General features: G+C 37.2%; 1 pseudogene; it reads right to left on the reverse strand.

Annotated features, from left to right (window-relative positions):
• Positions 1-12,104: 12,104 nt before the first annotated feature.
• Positions 12,105-12,888, reverse strand: LOC102842291 (annotated as a pseudogene).
• Positions 12,889-14,229: the final 1,341 nt, after the last annotated feature.

Consider the following 14,229-nt stretch of genomic DNA (forward strand, 5'->3'; position numbering starts at 1 on the left):
TCCACTCTCCAGTTGACCAAGGCAGTCACCAGTGAGCCTATAAGACTGTTTGTGTGTTCCCTTTGGATTTCGGTCTTAGAAAGAAGTTTACCCTGATGGGCTGACTTTTCTTGCCTTGATGGCTCCAAAGCAAACAGCTTGCTTGATATTGTCACAGCCAAACAGTCTGCCCTTCCCCCTCACCCCACTGATCTTTCTTTCAAGAAGTATTTTTGTTCCTCTAGCCATTCTGGGTTGGTTTGCACATCTTTTCAATTGGGAATGTCCCACCTCTGAAGGTTCTGGGTGGAGCTCAGGGTTCTACCTAAGGCCCCATATTCCACAAAGGCTTAGCAAGAAGCCTATTTTCCTGGGCACATTCTAGTACCATTTTAGCTAACCCATTCAGTTATAGACTGCAGATGAGCTTACAAGATTTCTGTAATCATATTTCCCAATATTCCTTTCTATCCCACTTAAATGTCTATGTTACAGTAGTAAACAGGGAAAACCAATATTCACAAAACATTCAAGCTCCTTAACATTATTTCCCCTCCTTTACCCATTCAGACTATGTCTCAATCCTTATATCATAAAGTCCTGTTGTTTCAAGGCTGTGCATACCTCATAACCTACCTCTATCCCATTTAGCCCATGCATACCTCCCTAAATCTTCCCCCATGATCCCTGTTCATCTACCCCCTCCCCCTTCTTGTGCATTGCTCTCTCCTCCTTTTTATTGTTCACCCCATCACCTGAACTATCATGTGTCTATCCCCTAATCTGTGTTCTACCAACCCCTCCCTCCCACTCCTGGTAACCATCAAAGAATTATTCTTTTAGTATAGAAATCTTTTCTTAAACTTGTACGATGATGGTGTTATATAATATCTGTCCTTTTGTGCCTGACTAAATTCACTCAGCCATTATGTCCTCAAGGTTCTTCCATGTTATGAGGTGTTCTGCAGCTTCATCATTATTCTTCAAGGTAGCATAATATTCCATTGTGTGTATGTATCAAAGTTTATCTATTCTTCCATTGACGGGCACTTAAGCTGTCTCCATTTTTTTTTTTTTTTTTGCTATTGTGAATAGTGCTGCGATGAACATTGGTGTGCATATATCTACTCATGTTCTGGCTCATATTTCTTGTGGATATATACCAAGTAGAGGAATTGCTAGATCATAAGGTATTTCTATTTCCAGCTTTCTGAGGAAGCACCATACCGTTTTCCATAGTGACTGAGCCATGTTACAGTCCCACCAGCAATATCTTTTGTCTTCCCCATTTCTGAACTTCACTGTTACTGCTGTTGTGAGATGATTTCTCTCTCTTTTTTAAAATTTAATCTCTCTAATGGCTAATGATTGTGAACATTTCTTAATATGTTTGTGGGCTGCCTGAATGTTTTTCTTAGTGAATTGTCTGTTCATGTCCTGTGCCCATTTTTAAATTGGGTTATTTGTCTTTTTCTTGTAGCGGTGTTGTAGTTTCTTATTAAATTTAGAGATTAGTCCCTTAATCTGATATGTCATTGCACAAAAATTTTTCCCAGTCTGTGGGCTCACTTTTAAATCTTTTAGTGAAATCTTTAGATGAACATAAGTTTCTAATTTTTAGTATGTCCCAGTCATCAATTTAGTCTCTATTATTTATGGGGTGGGTTGTTTGTTTGTTTTTTTTTTTGTCATGTTTGATAGTCTATGTGTGCCATATATTAAAGCCCTCAAGTTTGTCCCTATTTTTTCATTGATGATCTTTATAGTTCTGGGATTTACATTTAGATCTTTTTATCCACGCTGAGCTAGGTTTGTAAATGGTGTGAGATATGGTACTTGTTTCATTCTTCCACAAATCGATTTCCAGTTTTGCCAGCACCATTTGTTGAAGAAACTATATCTTCCCCATTTAATGTATTTTTGCTCTTTTTCAAAAATCAGTTGACTGTGTGTGGATGGATTTACTTTTGGGTTCTGAATTCTGTTCCATTGATCTATATATGTATCTTTCACTGTACCAATACCAGTCTGTTTTGACCACTGCGGCCGTCTAGTAAAATTTGAAATCAGGGACAGGAAGGCCTCCAACTTTGTTCTTCTTAAGCGATGCTTTGTTTATCCGAGGTCTCTTTCCCTTCCATATAAATGTTGTGATTTTCCATCTCTTTAAGGAATGTTGTGGAAATCTAGATTGGGATTGCGTTAATATCTGTAGATTGCTTTGGGCAGTATTGACATTTTCACAATGTTGTCTTCCTATCCAGGAGCATGGTATATTCTTCCATTTTTGTAAATGGTTTAGGTTTCTTGTAGTAGTGTTTTGTATAGGTCTTTTCTCTGGTTAGATTTATTCCTAAATATTTTATTCTTTGGGTGGTTATTATAAATTGTGTTGTTTTCCTAATTTTTTCTTCAGAACTGTCTTTATTAGTTTAGAAGAATCTGATTTTTGTATGTTGCCACTTACCTGAAGCTTCCAATGAGTTCCAGTTGTTGGGGTTTTTTTGTTTTTTTTTTGCTTATTGTTTGCTAATTTCTATGTACAGGATTGTATCATCTGAAAATAGAGAAAGTTTTACTTCTTTGCCAATTTGGATGCCTTTAATTTCTCATGCTTGCCTTATAGCTTTGACTAAGACTTCCAACACAGTATTGAATAAGAGTGGTAATATAGGACATCCTTGTCTGGTTCCTGTTTGCAAAGGGAATGCTTTCAGTTTCTCTCTGTTGAGAGTGATGTTGGCTGTTGGTTTTGTATGGTGATGGTGGTGGTAGTTATGTGCCATGGAGTTGATTCTTACTTGTAGCTAGCCTGTATAGAGTTTCAGAGGCTATAAATCTTTATGGGAGTAGAAAGCCTCATCTTTCTACCATGGAATGGCTGGAAGTTTCAAACTGTTGACTTTGAGGTTAGCAGCCCAACTCATAATCACTATGCTACCAGAGCTCTGTTGGTTTTGTGTATATGCTCATAATTACATTGAGGAATTTCCCTTCAATTGCTACATTGTTGAGTGTTTTTATCAGGAATGGGTGTTGGAGTTTGTCAATTACTTTTTCCACATTAATCTATATAATCATGTGGTTTCTCTTATTTTTTAGATTTATATGTTTAATTACATTGATTGTTTTTCTAATATTGAACCGTCCTTGTATCCTGCTTGGTCATGATTTATTACTTTTTTGATATGTTATTGAGATCTATTGGCTAGGATTTTGTTGAGAATTTTTGCTTATATGCTCATGAGGGATATTAGTCTATAATTTTCTTTTTAAATAATGTCCTTCACTGGTTTTGGTACGAGGATTTTGCTTGCTTCATAAAATGTATTATGAAGCTTTCCATTCTTTTCTATATTCTTGAATAGTTTGAGTAGAATTGGTGTCAGCTCTTCTCTAAATGTTTGGTAAAATTCACCAGAACAGCCATCTGGGTCTGAACTTTTTTTGGTTGAGAATTTTGATGGTGGCCAGGAGGCAGGCAGAATGTGCCCTTGGGTTGTTTGAATGATTATATATTCCTGAATGTTTCCATGTACATCAAAAACAAACAACAACAACAAAAAAAAAAAAAAAAAAAAAACACCAGAGGGAATAAAAGCAAATACCATTTAATGGTGATGCATGGAGGGGATTGTAATCATTGGAATGATACGATATATAAAAGGATGAATGCAAAACTGATGTTTTCCCATATAAAATATCACTCAATGCACAATAAAAGCTTTAAAAAAAAAGTAGGCTGCTAAGATTGTGGATGGGTTTGAACTGTCAATTCTGATAGGTAGTTAAGCCCTTAAGCATTTGTGCCATTTAGGGATTCTCCATAATATAACATATCCAAATTTTAAGTTGAAAATTTCAGAATTCTTTGATGTTATCTGTACTATCGCTCCTCTAAATGACACACTATTATCTCCATTGCTTAGATGAAGGTATTGAGTTCTACAGAGGCAAGGGACTTTCCCAATGCCACAAACATAGCAAATGATAGAATTATAATTAGAACCAAGGACTTCATTCAGAGCACTTTCTATCCCACTCTAATTGCCAAGATTTAAAAATCCTTCTTTTTCTTTACCTTTCAAATGTCAAGTTCTTAAATAACTTTGGTAGAAATAAGATGATCCCTCAGGGCTATCTGAGACAATGATAACCAGATATCTTTATTGTTTGCAAGCATTTTTTCTTGATTCTGCAGTTTTTAAAAACAAGTTTGGTGACCCAGATTCCTTCCTCTGTATCCCCCTCTGGCCCTGATGCAGATTTAAGTCCCGATTTTGTTCTCCCTGTTCTGTCTCTTGGTCTTGTTGTTGAGTAAGTTTTGACTCATAGAGAACCTGTATAGGGTTTCAGAATCTTTAACTCTTTGCAAGAGTAGAAAGTCTCAACTCTCTCCTATGGAGTGGGAACCATAAACCTGTAGTTCTCAGTCCAGTACTTATCCTATAGAGCCACCCACCCCTTGGTCTTGCCATGACATAATTCAGCCCACAAGAAGATGTAACTAACTCCTGTAGTTGTTGTTGTTAACTGCCATTAAAATGTTGGTTCTGACTCATAATGACCTTGTACAGGGTTTCTGAGAATCAGCTGGTGGGTTTGAACTGCCAGCTGTGACATATTTCAGCCCACAGGAAGATGTAGATTACATCTAATCCCTAAGGTTCTGGAATTGCCTGCATTTGGAAGGACTTTTGAAATTCATGAAGGTCTACCCCTCCTCCCCCGCCTGTGTGTTTTCCTGTGTGCCCCATTCCTGACCCCAAGGGAACAAGATTCCCCGTGCTCTATATTTCTTATGTTGAGAAATTAATGGTGATTTCTAAATCATCCCCTTATCATGAAATGACCAGTGACCTGTTATGCTCCCTGTTAAGACTTCTCAGAAATTGTCAGAAGAGCTTGATAGTACCCCAGGGTCAGGCTGATAACTCTAAAACTATGCTGAAGATTATAACAGAAAACCTGTTTCACTGTAGCAATTGAAGGCTTGCTGTAACCTAAAGATTATCTGGGAGAGAGACAGCACTATACCACTGGTAGAATCTTTCAGAATAGCATTAAAAATGATTTCTTTATTGCTTGGTGATAGCCCAGTCAAAATTAGTACTTGCCTAAATTGGGTGAGCATTATGATAGTTCATAATTTGACTCTTTAAGTCATTGGGTTTAAATATTATATGCTCTCACTAATAGGACATACCTGGAATAGGCAAATGTATAGAGAACAGAGTTTAAAAGCAGGGCTTCAAAGAGGTTCCTTTTGGTTCTGACCCCTGCTGAAAATTTGCACTTCCACCCCAGATATCAGATATACTGCATGATATCTTATTATAAAGTCTGTTTTACTAGTGCACATTCTCATCAGGGGGTTAAACCAAACTGAACACCTTGTAAGTCCTGTTGAATAGTAATTATCACAGGCAGGGGAGTCCTGGTGTAGTGCTTCAGGATAATGCACTGGACCACAAGGTCAGTCTAAGCCTCAAGGTTGGTGGTTCAAACCCACCATCTGTTCCTCAGAAACCTTACAGAGGGTCACTATGAATTGAACCAACTCAATGACAATTAACAACAACAATCAGGGGCAGGAGGGGGAAGGGAAGGGGGAAGCATTTTCCAGGAAGCATTGAGTTTCTGTTTATATTGATGGAAAATTTGACAATGGAGAGTGGGGGGTGGTTGCTCAACATGATGGATAGAATTGGTCTCACAGAACTATGGCGGTGGTAGTTATGTGCCGTGGAGTCAGTTTCTGATTCATATCGACCCTGTACAGGGTTTCCAAGGCTGCAAATCTTTATGGGAGCAGAATTATATAAGTGAAAAATGTTAAATCAGCAAATGTTGTGTTACATTTTACAATAAACAAATGTAAAATAGAGAAATATTATCTTCTATGCATACCACATAAAGGGGCACTGCTAAACCTCTTACTTCCTTTTGTTCCCAATAGCTGGAGGTCAGGACTAACTGAAAGGGAGTCTTTGAGACCTTAGGCTGGAAGGGGGTTAGATTGATGGGGGGGGCACTAAAAGTAAAGAGGAGTCTTCAGTGACTTCTTATTAGTCCTAGCTAAATGAAAATCACTTAACAAGCATGTAAATTGTTGTTGTTGTTGTTGTTGTTGTTATGTGCCGTGGAGTTGGTTCCGACTCATAGAGACCCTGTACAGGGTTTCCTAGGCTGTAAATCTTTACAGGAGCAGAAAGCTTCATCTTTCTCCCACGGAACAGCTGGTAGTTTCGAACTGCTGACCTTGTGGTTCGCAGCCCGATTTGTAACCACTACGCTACCAGAGCTCCTTAAATTATTTCTATGAAATTCAATTAGACTTCTACTCCCATCATTGTACTTCCTGCCTCCTGACCAAGTTGTCTTCTTTATAAAAGGAAGAGAGTTATTATATTGTCTGTCATATTGGAGAGCAGGAATGGGGACAAACAAATAGGACTTCATTGAGGCAAAAGTGATTATGGACAATCATATTGTAAATCACTGTTGGATGTCACTAGGGGAACTTGAAAGGACCCTGAGGAACAAATACTCACTGAGCCTTCTTACCACAAACACTCATTCACTCACTCACATGAGTAAGCACTCTAAAGAGTTTACTACCTAAAAGTTCCTGTTTTTCTGAACCTGCAGAAAGTTTAGGATTGATCCTGAAGGGTTAAGTTCAATGATTGATCATTCATTAATTCATGTATTCATTCATCCATTAATCCATCCACAGATTCATTCCACAAATATCTGAGTGCTTACCATTTTCCAGGTACTTTGTCTTGAAGGGAGAATATAAGAACATGTGTTGGTTACTAAGAACAATGTACAGACTTATGAGAATCTAGTGGGATAGCAGAGTAAAGATAGATTATGGAAGGATTCTCTGAAACCTGCAAGGAAAGTGGAAATTAGTCAGGTGAACATATTCCTGCAGAGGGAAGATATGCATAAAAGCTCTGAGTATGAAGGAGTGAAGCTGGTTTGCTGAGAAAGAAAGGAGAAAAGTGTAATATGAGGCTGGAGAGTTTGGCAAGAGACAAACAATGCAATGGAGTAAATACTTGCTGCCACTGAATTATACTTCCCAAACTCCAGGCCCTGCTGCTACTGTATTTAAGCTTTGCAATTTTTCTACCTTCATGTTACCACATTAATTTCCAAACCCTATTTAAGAAAAGATTAGTGGTATCATTGGGCCATAGGTGTCTTTGTAGGTAGTTAGCACAGGACTTGTCCACTTTATCAAGAGAGAGCCATTTAGAGTTGGCAAACCAAAGTAATCTCTACCATGAGAACTAACTTTAGTGACTGTATTACTTGTTGCCAACAAATAGTATATGTGAACCATATATGAGATGGGACTAATTTTGTAAAGGGTAATACAATGCCTGGATTATTTCACAGAATCACTGTGTCTTAATTTGCCTTGCATTCTTAGCATTGGTGTCTAGCACAAAATAAGTACTTCATAAGTATTTGTTGAACAAATGAATGACTGTAAGTTTATAGTCTTATGCTTGTAGAAATCTTTACAAACTGCTGGTTCCACTGTAAGAGTAAACTGACTGAAGATCATCAATATTTATCAGTAAGACTTTCCATTGAGTTTCCTAAAAAGTCTTTTTATTTGACATTTCAGTAAGGTATACATACTAATCATCAGTAAAATTATGACCAGAACTTATGGAATCATGTACTCCTTGAATATGCTATCTTAGAGATCCCAGATTAAAATACCATGGATCATTTATGTAGTCTGTGTCCATAATGATTTCACTGAGATGCTTACAAAATAATGTATGTGTGAGGGAGGAAAATGCATTGAATGTTTAGGTGCTACTAGGAAAAACAAAAACAATTATTATTTATTAGAGCCATTAAATTTGTCTCTGGATAACTCAAGGAAGTTTCATTTTTAAGGCTAGAGGAAGAAAGTAGAAACCAGAAAAGGAAACTAGTAAGCAGCAGTCTTTCCAATGAGCAGTAGAGTTTCTTGAAAAGTCTTTTGACTCAACATTTCAGTAAGGTATACATACTAATCATCAAATAAAATTGACTCATTCTCTTTAAATCATACTGCCTTAGAGGGCGTTTTTGAAGAGACAGATGGATTGGTCAATATAAACTCCATTTGGAGTAGATAGTGGAGTAAGAGACTTGGCTTCTGAACTCAGTCTGAATGTACTAGAAAATTGATTTCCAGAATTTGGACTTGTCTATTCAAAACCTCTGTGGTTCTTTGAGGCATCTTGAGAAGTTACCAGACTTGTTGGACAAAGACCAGGTAGTATGTTCAGGAACAAAGAAATTCAGAATGACTGAAGTAAGACTGACCTTGTAGGGATGGAGTAGGGGCTAACTTTGTGCGATACATGATTTGAAAGTATCTCCCATGAAAAAGTATGTCTTTGACCAAACTTCAGCAGGAGTTTGACATTATAGAAGTCAGCCAAGTAACCAAATGTAAGTTCAGTGAAAATCAGTTTACCAGAGACTATCTCTCTGAATGATCAATGGCCAAGTCATCAATTGAATTATTGTTTTTGAAGATTACTATGCTTTACTATAGCATAGTGGGATGGGGGTAAGAAATGGAATGAGAAAGGTTCTGCTCCTTACAAATAACAGCAAATTTCTCTTTCCTCTGAAATTGTTTAATTATTGATCCACCAAAGACTTGTTTCAACTAACTACTTTAAAAGGGTGTTGTTGTTTTAATGACATCATAATTGGCAAAGAAGAAGTAAAACTCAATTTGCAAATAATATGATCCTATGTGTGGTGCAGTAGGATAAACACTTAACCATAAGGTCTGTTTGAACCACAAAATTGGCAGTTCAAGCTCACCAGCTGCTCCTTGGAAAGTCTATACAGGGTAACTATGAGTTGGAACCGACTCTATGGCACTTGACAACAACAACAATGATTTGTTAGGAAAGGCTAGGTTATGCTGCAGTAACTGATTAACCTTGAAATCTCAGCATCTAAAATTAACAAAGGCTTATTTCTCATTCATAGTAGAGACTAGTGCAGGTAGGGGTGGATGAGAAAGCTCTGCTCCACACACAAGCAGATATTCATGGACCCAGAATGATGGAAGATGGGCTCAGGATGATTAAGACTCCACTATCTTATAGCTGTATTCTTTGGACACATGACTTCCTTGGTTTCCAGAACTGAAGAAGAAACTGAAGAATCACAAAGGATTTGTTTAAGCCTGGAGGTAACATATGCAATTAATCAGAATTATTCATATATTCAACCACGCATCTGTCAGTTGTTATACTGTTGCTATAATAATGAAAGCTATGCCACCAGTATTTAAAATACCAGAAGAATCACCTTTGATGGACAGGTTTTAGCAGAGCTTCCTGACTAAGATGGGGTAGAAAGAAGGACTTGACAATCTACTTCTAAAAATCTTGACCAGTGAAAACCTTATGAATAGAAGTGGAACATTGTCCACTTCTATTCATAAGGAAGTTGTGCCCCTCAGAATGGAAGGCACTCAAAATACAACTGGGAAATAGTTGTCTCCTCAAAATACAGTTGACCTTAATGATGTAGATGAAGAAAAGCTTTGGGGATTTTAATTACCTGATGGGGCATGACTCAAAATTGGAAGAAATGGCTATAAACATCTATTAATAATCAGAACACGAATGTATGTTGTATGAATCTAGGAAAATTGGAAATTGTCAAAAATGATATTGAATGTATAAGTATTGATATCCTAGGCATCAGTGAGCTATTACGGGCAGGTATTGATGGTTTGGGATCAAAACATCATATAATCTATTATGACAGGAATGACAAATTGAAGAAGAGTGGTGTTACATTCATCATCAAAAATGACATTTTGATATTTATCCTAAAGTATGGTACTACCCATGATAAGATAATATCCATATACTTACAAGGAAGACCAGTTAATGTAACTAATATTCAAATTTTTGCACCCATCACTATTGCTAAAGATGAAGAAACAGAAGAGTTTTTACCAACTTCTGTAGTCTGAAATTAATCAAGATGCATTCATAATTTCTGGTGACTGGAATGTAAAATTGGAAACATATAAAAAAGGTAGTAATTGGAAAATATAGACTTGGTGATAGATACAATGCCAAATATGGAATAATAGAATATTGGAAGACAATGATTTATTAATTGGAAATGTCTTTTCATTTTCAACACCTAACACCACCATACATGTGGCACCTCACCTGTTGGAATACACAGGAATCAAAATGACTGTCTGTGGAAAAGCTCAATATCATCAGTCAGAATAAGGCTGATTGTGAAAGACACCTTCAATTGCTCATATGTCAGTTCAAGTTGAAGCTGAAGAAAATGAAAACAAGTCCATGAGAGGCAAAGTATGACCTTAACTATATTTACTTAAATAAAGAGACAATCTCAAGAATATAATTTATGCATTGAATACTAATGATAGAAGACCAGATGAGTTGTGGAATGACATCAAATATATCATACTTGAAGAAACCAAAAGATCATTAAAATGATAGGAAAGAAAGAAAAGACTAAAGGGAATGTTAGAAGAGACTCTGAAACTTGCTTTTGAATACGGGTTAGCTGAAAAGAATGGAAGAACTAACGAAGAAAAAATTTTGAGCAGATTTAAAAGAATGACTTGAGAGGATAAAGGAAGTAAGTAAAGAAGTACTGCTACAAAATCATAGAAAAATTATTAAACAAAAATATGAAAATGTAAAGTTACTGTTTTTAGACATATTCTTCATCTATGTACACTTTTAAAGTGACTGCTTCTATTTCTGAAACCCTTCCTTAAATAATTCTCTGCTCTTTGATTTAGATCATATGAAAATGGCAGCTTTCTCATCCTCTAGTGATGCAAATCATGTCCTTTTCAATGTTCTTTGAGTTTGGGGAACAAAAAGATATCTGAAGGGGCAAGATCAGGGTTGTCGGGAGATGGGGTAAGGTTTGCTAATGAAATTCTCATAGGACAACCCATGCTGTCCTCGAAAATTGAGGATGTGGATCATTTTGATGGGGAAAATAATCCTCAGTGTAACTTTCCTGGCCTTTTCCTCACCAGTACAGTTTTTAATTTTTTTTTTTAAGTGCTTCCTAATAAGCCCCTATGATCCTCTGCCTCCTTAAAGAAAATCCATCAAGATGACTCCTTTGGAATCCCCAAACAACTGATATAACTTTCTGAGCTGACCTCTCTGTGTTGAATTTAGCTGGCCCAGCATAGCCCCTCAGACACCACTGTTTTGATTGGACCTTGGTCTCTGGATTGTATTGATAAATCCAAGGCTTATCCATCATTATATTGTCATTAGCTTCCATTTTTCTTAAAAGACTGATGGAAAGATCAACTCTTTGAGCTAACTGATCTTTGTGCAACCTTTTGGCACCCAATTAACCGAAAGCTGGCTAAGACCAAAATTTAAAATGTCAAGCAAGCCATGTGAGGTTCCAACTTCAATATATATAGAAGACCATAGAATTGTAATAGTAACTCTATGGTCTTCTTCCACCAGTGTCTAGAATTTGGTCACTTTTTATTTATTCAGTGAGATTGATGGCTTTTCTTCTCTTGGCTCATTTTGAGGTCTTACCGACCTTCCTTTAAAAGTTTGATCCATCCTAAAACAGTTGCTTACATAAACGGAATTTATGTAAACTTTGTTGCAAAGCTTTAACAATATGGGTAAATGTCCACTTTTTTTGTTAATGTTTTGTTAAAACTTTGATATTAGCCCTGACCTCAAAATCATCTTTATCTATTACACAAATATTATCATTTTTTAAAGCACCCTAATGGACTCTGGGAGTCCTGGTGTGGTGCTATGGGCTAATGCGTCAGACTGCACTGGACTGTTAACCACAAGGTCAGTGGTTCAAACCCACAAACTGTTCCTTGGAAATGCTATACAGGGTCATATGAATCGGAACCAACTCCATAGCACTTAACAGCAACAACAATGGACTTAAGACACATGCATTGCTGAAAGAACTTGTCTACAGCCATCCATGGATTATAGAGACATATTTAAATAAATTTTATTTGGAAGAAACCCATGTTTGCATGAATTGAAAACCAACTAGTAGCAATACTTTTGGACTTACTTTCTTTCTTTCTTTTTTTTAGATTTAGTATGAGTGTATTTATTTGTCACACACAGAAATTTCTTATTTTTGACAGATTCCGACTTGGAGGTAGAAGATCTCACTGAGGACAGCCTACGTCTCTTGGCAATCTGTTCCTGATGTTTTTCTTTGGCCTCCTTCATCCTCTTGGCCAAAACCTTGGCATATTCTGCAGCCTCCTCCTTATTTTTCTTAGTGCGTTGTTTCTTCAGAGCAATATGTCGACGTTTGTGTTGCAGGACATGTGGAGTAACAAGACGCTGAATCTTGGGTGCTTTGGTCCTGGGTTTCTTGCCTTCTTTGTTCAGTGGCTTTCTCACAATATCATCTTCTTTAGAGAGATTGAAAAGTTTGCGGATTCTGCTAGCTCTCTTGGGCCCCAGGCTATGAGGCACAGTGGTATCTGTCAGTCCTGCGATATCTTTCTCTCCTTTTTTTACAGTGACCAAGTTGAGAACACTCAAGTTGGCATCCACAATGCAACCCTGGACAGATTTGTGCTTTCTTTCTCCAGGAATGTCCCTTACTCAGAAGCAGGTGGACACGGCCATGGGTCAAGCCACCCTGCTTCATGGGAAAACCCTGCTTATCATTCCCACCACTGATGCAGACAACATAACCCTTCCACTTGTCACCCAGTGAGTCAACAGCAACTTCTGTGGCCATTCGTTTCTTATAAAAGATATGAAGCTTGCATTCATCATCCACTTCAATGAGTTTTTGGCAGCCAGTGGCTGGGAAGGAGATGTTCAGCTTCATGGTGAAGCAGCCAACGGCCTCCTTGGCGTCACGAAAAAGAGACCCTGGACTTACTTTCATATTATAATGAAATGTGCAAAGATCTTGAGTTAGAAACATAAAAGGGAAGAAAGAGCACAGTCTGAATTTTTAAAATGGAAAGAACTGAAGAAATAAATCAAGTCTCAAGTTATAATTTGAAGAATTTGTTGGATAAATTGTTTAGACAGGAAGCATCAAAAGAAAACTGAAGGAATATACAGAGCCATTGTATCAAATAATTGGTCAGTGTTTAAGCATTTCAAGAGGTAGCATATGATGAACCAATGATATAGAAGGAAGAAATTCAGCTACACTGAAGACCTTGGCAAAAATCAAGGCTCCAAGAAATGACGGAACACCAATTGAGATTTTTCAACAAATGAAGACAACATTTGAAGTGCCCACTCAACTATGCCAAGAAATTTGGAAGAGATCTATATTTGTGTCCATTCCAAAGAAAGGTGTTCAAACAGAATGTGGAAATTATCAAGCAATGTCATTAATAGCATATGCAAGTAAAATTTTGTAGAAGATATTTTAAAATAAAGAAAAAGAAAAAAAAGATTGCATCAGTACTTTGACAGGGAACTGCCAGAAATTCATGACAGATCAAAAGAGGATCTTAAGGAATATCACTGCTGGTATCAAATGGATCTTGGTTGAAAGCAGAGAATACCAGAAGGATGTTTACCTGTATTTTACTGACTATGCAAAAGCCTTAAATTGTATGGATCAAAACGAATTATGGATAGCATTGCAAAGAATGAAAATTTCAGAATACTTAATTGTATTTACATACAAAGTGAGAACTTTGAGCAGCGAGAACTTCGAGCAGCAAGATGTGTACTGAGGAGCTCCTACAACAATAAAACGGAATACCGGGCCACGAGGGCTCACAAGATGGTGTTGGAACTCTGAAACAAATATAAAGGTATGTTTAGCAGATCAGGTTTACAGCTGGGGAATTTTAAGGGAATCCAGAAATGCATTGTTTTCTGGATCAAGACACTCAGCTGTTCCCGGAGCTGCCATCTTGGGAAAGAATATCTTGATTGCATCAGGATTGATAGGACTGGGAGAGAACATCTTGATTGTGTCTTGATTATATCAGGATTATATCAAGAATAACATAGAAATTTAAAGTGACATAAAACCAAATGGCCACCACTCGTCTCTCTGTCTTGCTGTGATGGATTGAGTTACTGTGATTCTGAGGGCTCTGCCACCGGTATTTTAAATAACCAGATGGGTCACCCACAGTGGACAGGTTTCAGATGAGCTTCCAGACAAAGACAGACTAGGAAGAAAGAGTGACAAACT

Source organism: Chrysochloris asiatica, unplaced genomic scaffold, assembly GCF_000296735.1.
Source record: "Chrysochloris asiatica unplaced genomic scaffold, ChrAsi1.0 scaffold00183, whole genome shotgun sequence".
Lineage (NCBI taxonomy): Eukaryota > Metazoa > Chordata > Mammalia > Afrosoricida > Chrysochloridae > Chrysochloris > Chrysochloris asiatica.